This window comes from Oryctolagus cuniculus, chromosome 2 (assembly GCF_964237555.1).
Source record: "Oryctolagus cuniculus chromosome 2, mOryCun1.1, whole genome shotgun sequence".
NCBI classification, from domain to species: domain Eukaryota; kingdom Metazoa; phylum Chordata; class Mammalia; order Lagomorpha; family Leporidae; genus Oryctolagus; species Oryctolagus cuniculus.
The window spans coordinates 83,618,814-83,638,891 of record NC_091433.1 but is presented as its reverse complement, the minus strand read 5'-3'; positions in this window follow the sequence as shown (position 1 = coordinate 83,638,891).

Here is a 20,078-nt window from a genome sequence, read left to right as displayed (position 1 = left end):
CCCTGTAAAGTCGCCTTTTGGAATATCTATATCCCATATCGGACCCTGTCCCGGTTCAACTTCTGGCTGCTCTGCTTCCTATTCAGCTCCCTGCTGATGATCCTGGGAAGGCAGTGGGAAAAGTCCCAAGTTCTTGTGTCACTGCCACCAACATGGGAGACCTGGGTACAGTTCCTGGCTCCTGGCTTTCTCCTTGCCCAGCCCTAGCCCACCTGTTGCATTCATTTGAGGGGTGAATCAATGGATGGAAGATTTCTCTCATCTCCTCTTCCTCTCCCATGCCCATACCCTCTGCCTCCATCTTTTTCTTTGTTACTCTGTCTTTCAAATAAACAATTTTTAAAAATGTCACCTGGGCCACCAGCATCCCATATCAGTGTACTTGGGATCAAGTCCTGGCTCTCCTCTCAAAACCAGCGTTCTACTAAAGCACACCCTGGGAGGCAGCAGGTAAGGACTCAAGTACTTGCCACCCACATGAGAGACTTGGATTAAGTTCCTTTCTCTCAGCTTTAGCCTGGCACAGACCCAGCCATTGCAGGTCATTTGGGAAGTGAACCAACAGATGGGAGATTTATCTCCCTCCCTCTCCCTCTCCCTCTCCCTCCCCCCTCTCTCTCCCTCTTCCTCTCCCAATCCCTCTCCCTCTCCCTCTCCCTCTCCCTCTCTCTCCTTCTCTCCCTCTCTCTATCTCTCACACACACACAGACACATAACTGTGAAAATTCCACACACTATATACCACAGGCACACATCTATGCTTCAGATTGGCACCCGCCCCCCAGCATTTCCTTGCAACGTGTTCCGCCCAGCACCTGACAACAGGGAAATGCCGCGGATTCCAGCTCCCATATTCAATTTGTTCACATGCAGGATGTCAGAGGCATCCCTTTGAACTAGAGACATCAATATGATTTAAACGGCTGCCACTTAATGTGGTGAAGAGGAATCAATTGTGCCCTGAAAACAGAAGACGAAGAGCAGCGTCATCTTGCCGGTTTCCCGGAAAATAATGAGCCCTATTAATAGTTGTTAACATGAATCAACGACTCACTGCTCTGTCAGCAGCTGGCAGGCTGGGCCCCTGTCAATCAGCAGAGGTGAAGAAAACTCACGATTCAGGAAAAGGCTCCTCATGGGAAAGGGGCAGGGCCCTGGCCCTCTGCCAACTTCTGCCAGAACCCAGAAAGCCCCACCTCTGCAACCAAAGGAGGTGCCCACAGAGGCGGGCCTGCCCCTCACCCAACCCCAAAACCTTCTTTCACAACTGCTAATGGCAAGGCTCATGAAAATGCCTGAGACCAGGGTGGGGCAAGATGCAATGATTGAGCTGGTGTGGCGCTTAAGTGATGATTTGACCCCAACACACACACACACACACACACACACACACACCATGGAAAACCTGGTGAGGGTCTTGCTAACAAAGGCAGCACTGGCTAAAGGAGGGCTGAAATTAACTATGGGCTCTCCCCTCCTGTCTGTGCAATAAGCTAAAGTCCCTAAGCCCTACTCAGTTCCTGAGAACTAATAACTTCAGCCACCTTGCAAATGGCAGTATAGAAGGAACAGACAGCCATAGTCAGACCTTCTGGATACTCTCTAGTTTTTCATATGAAGCCTCCCTAAGTAGGATGAGTTTGCCGTTTTAAAATGCTGATTCATTTTTTGGACTGAGTAATTGTTTTTCTATGTGACTGCTCCTGGATATTTCCTCCCCGTTCTTATGAGCTTAAATATATTCACACAGAACATTATGCACTACAATTATTAAAGGATAAATAGCCTGAAAAATTAAGAATCCTTTCATATCCTACAAATAAAACAGAAAAATAGTTCATTAATAACTTTTATACAACATCTCACTACACGCCCAGCATAGGCTAAAGTGCTTTACCTGAATGACCTCCTTGAATTGCTTCAAAATCTTTAAGAAGTAAATAATGTAATACCCAGTTGACAGGGGGGGAAACTGAAGCTCAGTTCATTTAAATAGCTTGTTCAAGACTATATCATTAGCAAATGATAAAATGGTTATTCAAAAAAGTCTGTAATTTTACATTATACTATATCAATTGCTCATAAGATGCTGGGAGAAGCAGCATTAAGTGACCAATAATTTTTTTAAAAAAAATTCAATTGTGCTAATAAGCAAAAAATCCAAAGCAAAAGAATAATTTATTGTTTGTTTGCTTATCTAGCAAAGATGAAGGTGGGCAGATCCTATATAATAAGTTTATAGAAGACATTGACTTAGTTATTCACTGGTTGTTGAGACTGCAAGTTATAAAGCCACCCTGTAGGGCAGTTTTTTCAAAATATATAAAAATATAATTTATTCATACCCTGAAAACCTCCATTTTCAGAAATTACCTTAATGGGATCTTCCAACAAGAAAGGAACCAAAAAAGGGCATTAATCACAGTTTTGTTTATAAAAGCTAAATATTTAAAACAACATTAATGTCCGCTTACAAGAACTGCTTAAATAAATTATGAAACATCCATACAATAGAATATTATTCAGCCACCTAAAGTATTGGTGTTGAGCTATATTTATGGACACAAAGATATCTATGAAAAATTATCTGGTCAAAAAAGCAATTACAGAAACATATATAAAATATAAATATTTATCATCCATACATGCAAACCAAATTTTCTGGAAGGGTGCTTGTGAAAATGATATTACTGCTGATTTTTAGATTATGGAATTTCTGGGAGCTTTTCTTTGTGTGTATTTTTATGTATTGTTTAACTCTCTTTGAATAAGTTCTTTATCTTTACAACAGAAGTTCGTGCAAAAGAAAAAAAAATCACATCTGCCATTTTCTAATTTAACTTTGTGTAGAACAGTGGTGGACCTGGGAACACTTCAAAATGATGAAAAACAACACAATGGTGAGATCCTGAGCCACAAAGTACAACAGACCTGAGGTGCAGTCCTGGCTTTTATTAGCTTTGTGACTGTATTCCCTTCCTACTGCTGCCGTAACAAATAACCGCAAACCTAGAGGCTTAAGCCACATAAATTCATTATCGCATAGTTCACGCAGGTCACACCTACACAGACCCACTGTGCTAAAATCAAGGGGTTTAGGGCCGGTGCTATGGCTCAACAGGTTAACGCCCTGGCCTGAAGCTCCGGCATCCCATATGGGCACTGGTTCGAGTCCCGGCTGCTCCACTTCCAATCCAGCTCTCTGTTATGGGCTGTGAAAGCAGTAGAAGATGGCCCAAGTCCTTGGGTCCCTGCACTCACATGGGAGACCTGGAAGAAGCTCCTGGCTCCTGGCTTCAGATTGGCGCAGCCAATTGGGGAGTGAACCAACGGATGGAAGACCTCTCTCTCTCTCTCTTTCTCTGCCTCTCCTCTCTCAGTGTAACTCTTTCAAATAAATAAATATTTTTTAAAAATCAAGGGGTTCATGAAGCTGTCCTTCTAGAAATTCTAGAGGAATATACATTTCCTAGCTCAAAATGCAAGCATCGTTCAGTTCTTTCTGGTTGTAAAACCAAGGTTCTGGTTTCCTTGTTGATAGTGGCTGAGAGCTGTTCCTTGACCCAAGGCTCCCCTTGCCCATCTTCAAGGCCCGTGACGTATCTTCTGCTTCCTAAGGACTCATGTGATGAGATGAGCCCACTCAAATCATGCACAGTAATCTATTAATCACATCTGCAAATTCCTTTGTGTCAGTAACATGTCCACAGCTTCCTGGGGTTAGGATGCAGACAGCTTTGGGAAGTCATTATTCCAACTACTGCATGACTTAGGCAAATTTCCTGAGTATTCAAAAAGCATATGTTGACTACTCTGAAAGTAAACTGTCAAAGGAGTGTTGTGGTGTCTTACATTGTATTTTGTATTATCATTGTATTTTTTTATTCCCATTCTAAAAAGGTGGCCAGAACTCCCTTGACCCATTTATAATGCCTGAAGACAGCTTGTCTTCTTGGCTGAAAAAAAAAAAAAAAGCCAAACAAGCCATCAGGATCCCTAGGGAGGTGGTATTACAGGAGAGAGATGGCTGGAAGGTATCACAGGGAGGCATAACCCATAGCACTTTTGTCCTGGGTCTTGACAAGGAAGCCTTTACAAAACCATGTGGACTTGAACAATGAGCAAATGAGCTGTGATCCACATGGGCAGGAAACCAAAAAGCACTCCCCAAAGCTTCTGTTGGTGCAAGATCCTTAAGATCTCTGTGCTTCCCTAGAGGAAGGGTTGAGAGTCCCAACAATGACAGACTGACTCAGTGGGACAGAGGTACATGGAGTTAAATTGCTGATTTAGGGAAAGTAACATGACTGCATCAATACCCTACCTGTGACACACCACAACATGGAAATAACAATGACACCCTGCAGAAATCCAAGGAGTATGGATATGTATAGAGCAAGCACCTAACACATAGTAGATTCCTAACCTTTGATCCTGCTACCTGATAATGTGACTATGAAGAAGGTCCAGAAACAGGCAAACACGACCTCCAAAGACCAAAAATCAATCAATGTCATGTGTATTTTTGGTAGTTCTGAGTCACACCCAAAAGTCTGGTAACAAACTCATCACCCAGTGTACAGTTTAAGATACACTTGAAACACTGAGGAACAGGGAGGAGGTACTCCCTGCAGAAATTTAGAGTCATCTACCTGACTGCTTCCTTTTTCTCACCTCTTTTCTCCAGTTGGGCATGACCTACACACTGTCACTCCCAAACCCAAGAAATGCCCACAGCACCTCCCTCTGTCCCTCATTCCCTGCTGCTAACCATGTGAGCAGACCCTCATCTTCTCGCTCTGAGACTTGGTGTGATGAGATCTCCTTAAGGGTTGACTACCTCAGCCCCCTCTAGCCCACCCTTTCCTTCTCCATTTAAAATTCTTTGCTGGGTCCTCCTGGGCTCACAGTCTTGCCCTCTGTCCCCTTACTCCAAGATGTCCATTCTCACCTCCCTCACTGACTCTGCACACATACACCCTGCCTTTTGTCTCCCCCCACACACTACCAGTCCCATCTCCCTTGTCTTTATCATAAACAATACCCCTGCCCACATTATTTGATTGTGTTTTCCCCCAAAAGCCAGGAATTTCTCAAGTACAGGTACTGTATCTTGTTTAATTTCAGGTCTTTAGCACTAACCCATTATCTGTCATCCAAAAGGTGCTCTCAAACATCTTGTTAATAAAAACCAGGGAATGTGCTACTGAGTGGTGAGGCTCTTGGTAGCTGTGATAAAATGGAAAGGCTAAATTATGCCCAACACAGTTTCTTCCCCACAGAGTCCGCAGGGGACAAAAACCTCTTTTTATCCTCATCTCTTCCTAATATGCCAAAACAATGAAAGGGCACTTTTGTAAAGGAACGGCAGTAAGTAAATCAAAATGAGGAGAGAGCGAGTTTCAGAATTCAGCCAGCACCTGCTGTGCACTTAATCTCTGCTGGACACCGTGCCAGGCACTGGGAATGCCCAGCCCCCACCTTCAGACATCTCAGATCTATCACAGGGTACAGGGGAAAACCCCACAACCTGGGGCCAGAGGTGGGGTGGGCAGTAGAATCATGTTTAAAGGATGTTTAAAAGACAATGAAGGGGCCGGCGCCGTGGCTCACCAGGCTAATCCTCCACCTGCGGCGCCGCACCCTGGGTTCTAGTCCCAGTTGGGACGCCGGTTCTGTCCCGGTTGCTCCTCTTGCAGTCCAGCTCTCTGTTGTGGCCCAGGAAGGTGGTGGAGGATGGCCCAAGTGCTTGGGCCCTGCAGCCACGTGGGAGACCAGGAAAAGCACCTGGCTCCTAGCTTCAGATCAGCGCAGTGCGCCAGCCGTAGCAACCATTTTGGGGTTGAACCAATGGAAGGAAGACCTTTCTCTCTGTCTCTCTCTCTCACTGTCTAACTCTGCCTGTCAAAAAAAAAAAAAAAAAAAAAGACAATGAAGGGAGCAGGCATTGGGTGCAGCAATTAAGACGCCACCAGGAACAGCAACATCCTATATCAGAATGCCTGGGTACAAGTTCTGGCTCCATTCCTGAGTCCAGATTCCTGCTAGTGTGTGTCCTGAGAGGCAGGAGGTGATGGCTCAAATGTTGGGAACCCTGGATTGATTTCATGGATCTTATACTGGGCTGGCATAGCCTGCCTATTGCAAGGCACTTGGGAAGTGAACCAGCGGAAGGAAGATATCGCTCATATGCTCTCTCTCGCTCTCACTCAGAGACTCTCTCCCTCTCTCTCTCTCTCTCTCTCTCTCTCTCTCTCTCTCTCCGCCTTTCATATATAAAATAATTTTTAAAGCCAAGTGCTGACGAGGACAGTGTGGAGAAACTTGAGCCCTTATGCATTGCTGATAGGCATGTAAAATGGAAAACAGATGGGCAGCTCCTCGAAAAGTTAAACACAGGTTTACCATGTGACTCAGAAATTCCATTTTTGGCATACACCTGCAAGAATGGAAATCAGGGACCCCAATACAACAAATACTTGTGCTCCAATATCCATAGCAGCATAATTCATAGTAACCAACATTTGGAAACAACTAAGTGTCCATCAACCAATAAATGAAGAAGCACAATGTGGGGTGTGTTGTGTGTGTGTGTGTTTGTGTGTGTATTATACTGCAATTCCATTTACCCTGAAAAGGGAGGAAATTCTGATACATACTACAATATGAATTAGCCTTGAAGATACATGGAGTGTGATGAGCCAGACATGAAAGGATAAAGAGTAGATGGTTCTACTTAATGAGGTGCTTAGAATAGGCAAATTCATAGAGAAGGAGGTAAAACAGAAGTTGCCAGAGGCTAGAAGGAAGGGGCAACGGGGACTATTGTCAAAGGGGTGCAGAACTGCTTTTTTTTTTTATAAAAAATGTATTTATTATTTGAAAGGCAGAGTTTCAGAGAAAGAGAAAAAACAGAGAGGAGAGAGAGGAGAGGAGAGAGAGAGAGATTGATTTTCTACCTGCTAGTTCACTCCCCAAATGACCACAATGGCCAGGGCAAGGCCAGGCCACAACCAAGATTCTGGACCTCCATCCTGGTCTCCTACATGGGTGGTAATGGCCAAAGCACTGGAGTCATCTTTCGCTGCCTTCCCAGGAGCATTAGCAGGGAGCTGGATAGGAAGCAGAGCAGTCAGGACTCAAACTAGCACTCACAGGGGATGTCAGCATGATAGGTAGTGGCTTAACCTGTTGCACCACAATGCCAACCCCTAGGTGCAGAATTTCTGTCTGGGAAAGACAAGATATTCATGTGATGGATGGTGGTGATGGTTGCACTACGATGTGAATGTCCTTAATGTCCCTGAACTTAAAAATGTTTAAGATAGCAAACTTTACATTATGTTGTGTTTACCACAATTTTCAGAAACAACTAGGGAAAATTTCTATCCTATGAAATTTAGTAGGGAACGGATAACAGAAGCTACCAAGAAGTCACAACTTTGCTGGTTTTTTTTTTTTTTCAAGATTTGTTTGTTTCAAAGGCAGAGTTAGAGAGAGAGAGCGAGAGCGAGAGAGAGAGAGAGAGAGAGAGAGATCTTCCATATCCTGGTTCACTCCCCAAATGGCTGCAACAACCAAGGCTTTGCCAGGTTGAAGCCAAAAGGTAGGAGCCTCTTCTAGGTCTCTCACGTGGGTGCAGAGGCCCAAGCACTTGAGACATCTTCTGATGCTTTCCCAGGTGCTTTAGCAGGGAGCTGGATCAGAAGTGGAGCAGCCGAATCTCAAACCAGTGCCCATGTGGGATGCTGGTGTCACAGTCAGCGGTTTTACCTGTTATGCCACAGCATTGGCCCCAAGAAGTCAACTTCGGAACTGGGCTATGAGGGGTGACTAGGAGTTCACTAGAGGATGAGTCAGAAGTTCTGGAGGTGCCACTGCCTTTTTGTGTGGCTCTCTGCCCTCATCTACAAAATAGTTACCATACAGTGGTGGTGAACATCTTGTAAGACACTTTATAAACTATTGGAGGATTCACTGATAGAAATTCACTGACAACAAGTGACATAAAGAAAGCTAAGTGATGTCAGGAAGACCTTTCTGTCCAGTCCAGAATCTAGAATATAATGTAATTTAGATATAATCCAATAAGCTTCGTTGGGGCCAGCTTTGTCAGCAGGTTAGGCTGCCTCCTAAGACGCTGGATTCCCATGGAAGCACCAGTTGGCGCCCAGGATGCTCCACTTCCAATCCACCTCCCTGGTAATGCACCTGGGAAAGCAGCAAAGGATGGCCCAAGTGCTTGTGTCCCTGCTACCCTCATGGGAGACCTGGATGGAGTTCCAGGATCTTGACTTCAGTGGCCCAGCCATGGCTGTTACAGCCATTTGGGGAATAAACCAGCAGATGGAAGATCTCTCTGTCTCTCCTTCTCTCTGTAACTCTGCCTTCCAAATAAATAAAATAAATCTTTTAAAAAATACTAAGCTTTATTCCCTCCTGCCCTACACAGGATGAAGTTAAGAAAGATACAAGCATAAGGCCAGGCTAAGTGTAAAATGTTAAAGAGCAAGGTCTGAAAGTATAATATTATTCTAGCATATAAATATTATCTGACCATTAAAACTGAGAATCAGAGAGATACGAAGGAGAAATATGAGATGCATTTAGCATTCTGCTTCCTTCAGCTAATACATTATAAACTGCGACTCTGATTTATAGCTGTGTAAATACACAGAACAAGAACTCAAACTCCATCTGGAAAAGTGAAAATGGCTACTGCATAGACATGGGGGCTGCGGGTTACATTTTTTCTCCAATTTCATTTTAGGTTGCTTTTTGCAATGAACAAGGACAAGAGAAAAAGCGTTCTGTTCCTTTTCTAAATCAGCTGCTTTCTTGGCTGAACACTGAGCCACATCCCTGCCCCCTCCAGCTTCCAACGTGCTCCTGAGTCCCTGTCCCTTAAGCCCTCGGGGCCTAGAGGGCAGCGTTTGCTTCCAGCAATGACAGAAGTTTGCATAGAACTACTGGAGGATGCTCCAAGGCCCCTGCAGGGGAAAGAGCTGCCACCTTCTATAGATTTCAGGGGACACTGAGGGCATGGAAGAGCCATCAAACTGTGTTTGGCCTTGGGCTCTGATTCAAAGGCTGCAGCTTCCAAGGCCCCTCACCCTTCCCCTTCTGAAAGGCACCGTAACAGAACCCGCGCTGGGTGCTTGGCAGCCCTCATTTTTGCACTGAATTAGTGCAAGGGCATTTCTCAGGCAGGGCTTCCCCAACAACCTCTCCAGGCAGGAGTGGGCCATAAACCATGTCGGCTGCTAGGCTCATAACTAGATCAAGGAGAGAAACTAGGAATGGCAGGTTGATTTTATGCCCTCACGCTATCTCTCCAGTCTATCAACCCTGCAGAACCAACAAGTATTAGCGCCCCTGACATACATCAGAAGCTGTGGCCTATAAACAGGGCAAACGGAATCAGAGAAACGTCTCAATTTCGCTCTGCAGATACAAGGCCATTCTCAGAGACAGCAGAAATTTAACCCTGTAGCAACACGGGCTGCTCCTTTCAACCTAAGCCTTGGATTCTACCAGCTTCGGGGTGGGGTCCTGATCCCCCTCGTGGATGTACTGCATATGGTTGTGCAGCTGTTTCTGTACCAGGTTATGGTTAGCAAGGTGCCAACCTCCTGCACAAGACCCTGGTGCCCAGTCCCCTCCCCGGCATAGCTACAGCTGCCGGGAGGAAGGAGCACTTTCTCAGGATCTCAGGATCTGCTCCCCAAGCCACACCACCCAAGGGCTGTCTGCCCTGGTCGGGGGAGGAGGGAGTTGCCTGCTCCAGTTCACACAAAACACTGTGTACACTGGTTGCAGCCCCTCCTGAGTAAGCAGGTAAATGGAGACAACCATGGGCCACCAGGTCCTGTGCGAGAATAGCACAGAAATCTGCCTATGAAGTGCATTCCACACCTCCATGTTTGTTTATTTATTTGACAGTCAGAGTTACAGAGAAAGCGGGAGAGGTGGAGGAGAGGGGGAGAGGAGGGGTGAGAGAGAGAGACAGAGAGATCCTCCATCCACTGGTTGATGGATGGCCACAAAGCCAGGGCTGGGCCAGACTGAAGCCGGGAGCCAGGAGCTTCATCCAGGAATCTCATGTCCATGTCAGGAGCCCAAGCACTTGGGCCATCTGCCACTGCTTTTCCCAGGCCATTAGCAGGGAGCTGGATCAAAAGCGGAGCAGCCAGGACACAAACTGGCACCCATATCGGGAGCCAGCACCACAGGTGGCGGCTTTTCCCGCTGTGTCGTAACGCCAGCCCTGTAACTATTTTCACATTCGACAAATGCCAGCACTGATGTCCGTTTCAGATGCTGCCTTCACTGACCCCCTCCCAGGGCCCTGTCTTCCCTACCTAGCCCCTTCCTCTAACTCAGTGACCCCTTGGATAACAACATCCTCCTGAGTCCTAACCAGGCTCTCTGAATTCACAACCTCAGAACTGTGGTGAGTGCCCTGAAACTATATAGTAGATAATTCAGGGATGTGTCTAAAATGATGAATTCCAAAGAATGATAAATCTGGTATCTGAACAGGATCACAGCCTTCATGTGATGCATTTTTATCTTAAAGAAGGAAGCAAAATTAAGCCTCTGAAGCTAGAAATATTAAGCAACTGCTCTGGTCTGAATGTTTGTGTCCCTCCCCCACTACAATTCATACTTTGAAACCTCACATCGAATGTGACAGTACTAGGGGTAGGACTTTGAGAAGGTGACTAGGCTCCCCATGGACAGGACTGGAACCCTAACAGGAAACTGAAGGGATAAGGGTCCTCCTATTCCACCACGCGAGGGCATGGTGAGCAGGAGGCAATCTGTAATCTAGAAGACCCTCACAATAATCCAACCATGCCAGCACCCTGCTCCTGAGTGTTCTAGCTTCGAGAACTGTGAAACACATTTCTGCTGTTTAGAAGACACCTAGTGGGGCCAGCACCGTGGCGCAATAGGTTAATCCTCCGCCTGCGGCGTTGGCATCCCATATGGGTGCCGGGTTCTAGTTCCAGCTGCTCCTCTTCCAATCCAGCTCTCTGCTGTGGCCCGGGAAAGCAGTAGAAGATGGCCCAGGTCCTTGGGCCCCTGAACCCACATGGGAAACTGGGAAGAAGCTCCTGGCTCCTGGTTTTGGATCAGAGCCACTCCAGCCACTGCGACCATTTGGGGAGTGAACTAACAGATGGAAGACCTTTCTCTCTGTCTCCCCATCTCACTGTCTGTAACTCTACTTCTCAAATAAATAAATAAAATCTTAATAAAAAAAAAAAGAAGATACCTAGTATGTGGCACTGAACATGATATAGATCGTGCTTAAAAAAATCTAGGATGCTGTCTGGTTTTTGTGGCAACTGGCATCAACCAGAACACGCACAAATGTTCCAGGAGAAAAACATGCACTAGACACAGCCAATAAATATAAAAATTGCTAAGTCAAGTTCATTTGAAAACCACATGGTAATTCCCTAGTAGTTCTGGGTTAATTGCATATTAATTACCATCTTGTTATGGCATCAATGAGCCATACATCTGATGTGATAACCTGCAGCAGAGATTAAATGCTAAAATGGACTTGCTCCAACTGCCGCAGAAAGAGATCCCTGATCACTTCGTTACCTCCAAGGCTTCTCAGAAAAAAAAATGTTTTCCTATGTTACTGCTTCTTTAAAGAGCTTAATAATTACTAAAAGTGTCCTCTAACCAAGGCTTTTCTTCCAGTGCAGGTATGTAAGAGGAGCTGGTAGCACCAGCCCTCAATCCAGCAGATCAGACTCTTTTGAAAAGACAAACCCCGGCCTACTGACCTCTCCGGGGGTGAAGCTTTAATTGGCTGCAAGTGTCTTGAGACATTTCTAAGGTCCTTGCCTCTTCCATTCTCCTGGGCCTTTAGAAGTTAACTTTTGCACATTTATAGCATTGAAATACAGTCCTGAAAAATAAGTCATGTGAGCCCAGCTGAGTTTCTTGGTACAGGAATTATGTATAACAAGACGGCTGGCAAGGTTATATCACTTCATGAAAGCTGTAATTTCCCTGCAATTGATTTCCTAAAGATAACTCACTGTTTGCGTGCAGTGAAAGCTAATTTAACAAGAAAGATGAGTCTCTTCAGAACACCTTGATTGGCAATTGTGATAAATTCCTATAATTACTATTGACTTGGCGGAGGATTGTCATTTGTTAAGATGTTGCTGAAACGACAGTCCGGTGATGGTTTTAAACAGGGGGAACAGGAATGCCACAGCCTGCTCCCACCTTCAAGAAAGAAATCCGGGGGTCTGGCACAGAGACAGGTGTCTCCGAGAGTCTGGGAAGACACTGTTGAGTCTCAGCAAGACCTACACAGCCTTCTTAGCATTTCTGTGTTGACTGAAAATCCTGTTAGGAACCAAGGTTCTTGGCACCAGAGAGTCTGGCTCATTCTCCTAACAAAGAGATGAAGTTAGACCAGTACCTCCACAGTAGAGCAAAGAAAACCTTAGTACCATATTGGCGCTAAGAAACGAATAATAACAAAAACCAACAGTAGGTATTCACTTAAGTCAATTAGCAGAAAACCAAGTAACATCCTGCTGTCATTAATATGATGCTATGGAAAGTTAAAGATAGGGAAATGCCTAAAATATGGTTTTAAGTATAAAAGACAGAATGGAAAATTACATCTAAAGTGTGAGCTCAGCTGTGTTATAAAAAAAAAAAAAAACAGGAAGGAAGTACATGACAAATTATTCATTGTAGTAGCTCTAAAGTCCAATCCCTATCATAAGGGGCTATACCTGATATCCATCTGGGTGGACCTATTTGTAAAAGTCAGACTACACACTATCCCCATCCCCCAAGTCAAAACTACCGTTCACTGAGTGGGAAAGATGTGTCTACCGGCGCTGTCAGCACCACCACACAGCATGCCCCTGCATTTCTTGTTTGTGCTGAACAAGAGCCACGGGCTAGCATGGGCTGCTTAGACACAAAGCAAAGACTTTCTATGCCATTTGTCAAACAAACGTAAAGCATTAGCGATATTGATCACAGTTTTACAATTAGGGTCATTCATATCCCTAAGTGTTCTCTTGCCATTAACTCATCAGTCCATTCTGCAATTCTAGGAGACACACAAAGATTATTATTCTCATTAAAGATGAGGAAACTCTGACTAAGAGATTTAGAGGGACTCACATGAGGTCACAGAGCAAAATGATTATTTAAACGTAAGTCTTATATTTCTAAGTCTAGAAACCATATTTATGGTAAAATTTCATAGACTAGGAGTACTTAGCAAATTAGCATATTTTGCCTATATTGACACTTTACTTCTCATTTAAAACTGTTTGGGAAGCCAGCACTGTGGCTTGGCAAGTTAAGCAGCCTCTTGCGACTCCAGCATCCCAAATGGAAAGCTCTGCTTCCTTTCCAACTCTGCCCCCACCACCCTGCTAATTCACCTGGAAAAGCAGCAGAAGATGCCCCAAGTACTCAAACCCCTACCACCCATGTGGGAAACTGGATGCAGTTCCTGGCTCCTGGTTTTGGTTTGACTCAGTCCTGTCTGTTGTGGGCATCTGTTTAGGGAACCAATGGATGTGAGATGTTCTCTCTCTCTCTCTCTCTCTCTCTCTCTTTCAAATAAATGAATAAATATTTTTCTAAAAAATTTTAAAATAAGTTTAAGCTATCAGTAACTCTTTTTTTAAGATTTACTTATTTATTTATTTGAAAGACAGTGTTACAGAGAGGCAGAGGCAGAAAGAGAGGTCTTCCATCCACTCGCTTACTCCCCGGATGGTCACAACGGCTGGAGCTGCGCTATTCCGAAGCCAGGAGCCAGGAGCTTCTTCCAGGACTCCCACGTAAGTGCAGGGGCCCAAGGACTGTCTATCTTACATTGCTTTTCCAGGCCATAGCAGAGAGCTGGATCAGAAATGGAGTGGCCAGTCTCAAGCCGGCACCCATATGGGATGCAGGCACTGCAGGTGGTGGCTTTACCAGCTATGCCACAGCGCCAGCCCCTATCAGTAACTCTTATAAGAATATTTTGTCCCACCTTGCAGCGCCGGCACACCGGGTTCTAGTCCTGGTCGGGGAGCCGGATTCTGTCCCGGTTGCCCCTCTTCCAGGCCAGCTCTCTGCTATGGCCAGGGAGTGCAGTGGAGGATTGCCCAAGTGCTTGGGCCCTGCACCCACATGGGAGACCAGGATAAGTACCTGGCTCCTGCCTTCGGATAGGCGCGGTGCGCCGGCCACAGCGTGCCGGCCGTGGCGGCCATTGGAGGGTGAACCAATGGCAAAGGAAGACCTTTCTCTCTGTCTCTCTCTCTCACTGTCCACTCTGCCTGTCAAAAAAAAAAAAGAAAAAGAAAGAAAGAAAGAAAAGAAAAAAAATAATATTTTGGCATTTCAAATGGGTTCCAAGGAAAGAATGGGCCTGTCAAGAAAATACATGGCCCCCTTTCTTCCCAGTATGAGGGAGGTTGACTGTGATGTGGCCATGACGTTCATGACTAGCATTTGTGATTGACATCTGGGTGTTGCATTTCTTCGGGCCCTCTGTCCATGTGCTGTAAACTAGACTTTTCTCATCTGGCCAAGCTCCCATTTTATCAAGATGCTTTAACCACAATCTACACTGCAAAGTGAGTAGTCTTGGATGGATCCCAACCGAGAGCAGAGTCCTTGGTTTCATGCCTGGAGGAGGGTCTAGTGACCCCTCCCCAATCTCTGATGTCTAATTATCTGTCTGAAAGCTCCTTCATCTCTCTGTGCCTTGATTTCCTCATCTGTAAAATGGGAATAGTAACTCCATTCCTTTGATCATTGCAATGAGAATTTAGTGTGTTAATATATGTAAAGTATTTGAACAGTTATGCCACATACTGAGTGCTCAATAAATATTAAATCTCATCATTTTCATATGCATTCTGTCAGTATTAGCTCAAGCAGCTCATGGTCTAAAGAATCACATGTTCTGCACAAACCCTGGAACATGGTAGAAACTTGCTACTAATTGGTTATTATTTAATAAGGCATTACTCAATAAAGAGTGAAGAAAATACAATATGTGAAAAAAATGTCTGGTTGAAAACTAAGAATATAGTCATAGCCAACACAATGAATATTTGCCAAGACTTGCCACTAATCTTATTTTTGTAAATATAATTATAAGCAGTACATGTATTTTCACTGTGGGCAAGAATTTAACAAATTCTTATTCCTGTTTGTGAAATAGCCACCAAGGCACTTTTAACACTGCTACTGTGTTCGCCTGCTCTTGAGACATATGGAGAATGTAAAATGATTGTAATAGCACTAAAAGTGGCCTTTGTCTTCCTAATGAAATTCTAAAAGCTACAGTCTCCTGTAATGTAAACAAGCATTTCTGCCCTGGCAGATTCATCACACAAACTCAGTCAACCGCGGCTGAGACATTGTGGCCAGCAATACTGCCACCTGCAGAATGGAAGTGGAATCGCTTTCCTCGGAGGCAAAAAATTTAAAAAAAAATCCATATTTTGACAACTGGGTGTTGCTCTGAGAAAGATAATAGTTCTATTATCCTAATAGCTCGGAACATTGTTAAAAGTAGCTTACCTTCTACCCAGCTACACTCACACTGTTCTTTTGCTAACTTACCCATCAGCTACACTGTTTCACTAATTTGCCCCACTACACAGCAACTTGGCCTTGTGTTTTCTTTCTTTCCATGTATTCAAGATGAGTGACTTAATGACACACTTAGTGACACACTGTGTGCAGTGACAGCTTTGATGCTTCTGGATCAGAACAGGCTGTGTACAAGGACATCAAATAACAAGTGTCCAGAAAATCCCTTTTTCTTCTGGGAACCCAAATGTGTATATGTAAGTACCTCCTCTATTTTTATACATGTGCACATACACGTAGACGCAAAAACCATTCAGATAAATATAGACAAGTCCAGACCCTCTTTCACTCAGAATGCACAAAGCGATCCAGGTGCAAATAAGAAAAAGAGAGGAGCCGCTTGCAACGTTGTTATGCAATATCAGAGTGTGGGTTTAAGTCCCAGTTACTCCACTTCCAATCTAGTTTCTTACTAATGAACCCAGGAAAAGCAGTTGGAAGTGCTTGGGCTTCTGCCACCCACATGGGAGACTTGGATGGAATTCCAGACTCTTGGCTTCAGCCTACCCAGCCCTGGCTGTTGAATTCATTTGGGGAGTGAACCAGCAGATAGTAGATATCTCTCTCTCTCTCTCCCTCTCTCTCTCTCTCTCCCCTTTATCCTCCCTCCCTCTCCCTCTCTTTCCCTCTCCCTCTTTCTCTCTCCCCCTCTCCTTCTCTCTCTCTTTCAAATAAACAAATACTTTAAAAAGAGAGGAAAAAGAAAGATGAAACCAATGTCAGAAAATGCAGGACGCAAGTCTGACCTGCATTCGGCTCATCTTTTAGAGTTGTATCTTCCCCTTTCTCCTGTTCCCCATGGTTCCCATGTTCTGCTAAGGATTAGTGGTCCAGATTATCCTTTTGAGATACTCAGTAAATCACATTACGATGCCTGGGACCTCCCAGACTTGGGCCCTTTCCTGATTCCTCCTCCACCACCACCCATCACCTCCCCAACATAACTCACTGTTCTAGTATTCCACTCTTGTGTGATCTGGCTAATTGTTTCTGGCAAACCACATAAACTGAGAGCCAAGTTCCTGTGGCTGATTATTTAATGTATTAACTACTCTCAAATATTTGCGTATTGACAGAGGCCTCTCTCAGCCCAAACCTTAATTAAAAGCATGAATAACTGGAAGAATTGAAAGAGACAGAGGGAAGAGAGATGGGTCAGATAAGGGAAAACGCTCAGGAACACACTTGAAATCGTACGATAAAAATATCCAGCTGCTTCACACACACACACACACACACACCTCTTCATGCTGTCTGCTCACATACAGACCCATGACACATAATGACATTTCAGTCAACAGTGGAAGGCAGCCCCATCAGATTAGAATGCAGTTTAAAACCCCAGGCCCCTGGTGACCTCTAAGCCACAGCACATTCACACATGCTTGTGGTGATGCCAGTGTGAATGCCCTCCTGCACCACCAGTGTAACCCATACAGTTCTAACACTTGATATATCAAATGACTGTATACTAGTTTATGTGTCTACTACACTGTACTTGTATGGTTATTTTAGAGTGTGCATCTACTCACACTCACACAAAGTGTAGAGTGTACTTCTACTCACACACAGAAAACTGATGATAGAACCATATGCTGCCCTACGCTGGCAGCAGCCCCGAACACCTCTGCTCATGGAGTCTCCTGATTGTATCAAGAGGCATGGCAAGCTCTGGCCTACACCATCCAAGTCTGTGTAAGAACATGCTATGATGGGCACACGAGGACAAACCGCCTAAGAACGCATTTCTCAGCACATGTAGATGGCTTTCAGCAACATGTGAAAGTATGCACACACACACACACACACACACACACACTTCTATGCACACAAAGCCTTCCCCAAGAAGAGAAAATGTAGCCCTCTTATAAACACACATCCAAAGTGTCTCAGACACATTCCTATACCTGAGGGACAACCAAACCAGTCTAAGCAGCCACAGGATCTTGCTATTCCACGGCCAGCTTCCACGTTCACAGGGCTCAGGAGGACTTTGGGGGGAAACACCTCAATCTTGGCACAAAGCATCAAGTGAGTGCCTTCACTATCTTGGACTAATGTCCCATGACTTTTTATCTTAGGCTCCATGCTGAAAGCAGGACAGTATTCCCCTGTATCAGCATAGCCACATTTAAAAGATTTAGCCTAACCAGTTAAAGCAACCCCTATATAATAAATCTAAACTTTCCTGGGAACAGGGTGTTCAAAGATCCTTTTTTTTTTTTCTTGCAGTTACAGCAGAGAGATGCATAAAATAGTACATCTTATTGAAGTCATGCTGTGGAGGGTAATTTCAGAAGTTGCACTCCTAAACTCAGAGTTGGATATTACTGGCATATTCACACTTAATAGTTTCTGATGGTGAGTAACCATTCGCTCATCTATTTGAAAATAGATAAGTACGAGATTCACACGAGTTTGGGTCTGCAGTGACAATTAAATTGTGTGCTCTGAGCTTTGACCATAGAGTCCAGGAGAAAGCATCACTCTGCATACAGAAATAACTTCAAATAACTACAGTAGTAACAAAAAAAATGTAAAATCCAAGGTGTGGATGTAGGCAGCAATCTCTAACATTATTTGCTTGTGACTACAGTCTCCTTGGTTTCACTGCTGGGTTCAATGACAACAGGAAGATCCGTTTTGATGTGTACACTCTATTTATTATGCATCTACATTGCGTGTGGGGAACACAAAAGAAAAAGAAGGAATCCTTGACCTCACAGCACTGAGGCCAGGCAGGGTAGCCTCTCTCCCAGGTCCCCTTCAGGCTGACAGGCAAAGTCTCAGGACGAGAGGTTATGGTCTCCGTAAATGACCGGATCATCCTCCCAGTGGAGAAATCACAGCCACTGATGACATTTCTCCTAAAGCAGTGCCCCATATTTTAAAATTCAGCCTTGATTAGAAGTGACGGCAAATGCTCCTAAACCTAATGAGCAGCTGAATGAAGGCGTTGAGAAGAGGGAATAGTCCAGAAGACACTCCACCCTTGAGGGTACAGAGGAAGCTGGGCCACCCCATGCTAGTAAACTCACCGAAAATCAAAGGCAAAGGGGCTGGCACTGTGGTGCAGCAGGTTAAAGCCCTGGCCTGCAGTGACAGCATCCTGCAGAGGTGCCAGTTTGAATCCTGGCTGCTCCACTTCTGATCCAGCTCCCTGCTAATGTGCCTGGGAAAGCAGCGGAGGTCCCTGCACCCACGTGGAAGACCTGGAAGAAGCTCCTAACTCCTGACTTCAGCCTGACCCAGCCCTGGTCATTGTGGCCATTGGGGAAGTGAACCAGGGGATGGATGACCTCTCTCTCTCTCTATGTATCTACCTCTGTCTTTCAAATAAATAAAATAAATCTTAAAAAAAAAAAAATCCAAGGCAAACACAGCCTTGTTCTGTGTTTTGTCAGCATGAAGTTGAGTCTGTCTAAAAATGATTACTAAAAATGGCAAAGTGTTTCCTGTGATATTGAAAAATCTCTTTAATACTTAACTTAAAATTCTGATACTGTGAATGTTTATTATCAGAAACTACATTTGTTAACATGTTTGTTATAGTAAACGGTTCACCAAGGTTGTAAATTATTTTTCTCACAGAAGGTTTATTTTTTTAAGTTTTTTTATTTTTTATTTTTATTTTTATTTTTATTTTTTTACATGCAGAGTGGATAGTGAGAGAGAGAGACAGAGAGAAAGGTCTTCCTTTTCCGTTGGTTCACCTCCAATGGCCGCCGCAGCTGGCGCGCTGCGGCCGGCGTACCGCGCTGATCCGATGGCAGGAGCCAGGAGCCAGGTGCTTCTCCTGGTCTCCCATGGGGTGCAGGTCCCAAGCACTTGGGCCATCCTCCACTGCACTCCCTGGCCACAGCAGAGAGCTGGCCTGGAAGAGGAGCAACTGGGAAAGAATCCGGCACCCCGACCGGAACTAGAACCCAATGTGCCGGGCCGCTAGGTGGAGGATTAGCCTATTGAGCCACGGCGCCGGCTCACAGAAGGTTTATTTTAACTATCTACCCTGTGACAAATAACAGTTTCTATGACCTTATTGAGTTTATATTTGTTACTTCATTTGCATGAAAGTGAATTAGCATTCCCTGTCACTCAAAATCATCAAGCGTTTTTTATTTTTTTAGTTCTTCCTCCCACAGTCCTTTTTGCAATAAACATTATGTATTCTGAAAGTTTTATTTTAAAAAATTATTGTAAATTAATTGTATTTTCTAATACATGTTTCACGATGTATGTTACTACTTGGGTAATAGTCTCCTTTTTCCTCAAACTAATGAAAATAAGTCACTCATTCTGAAAGGCTAGGTAGATCAATAAGTGCTGGTTGAGGACTGTGAATATACTCTGAATATTTGCAATAACAAAAATAAACAATCTTGCCAGAGCCGCATCACACTGGCTAATCCTCCACCTGC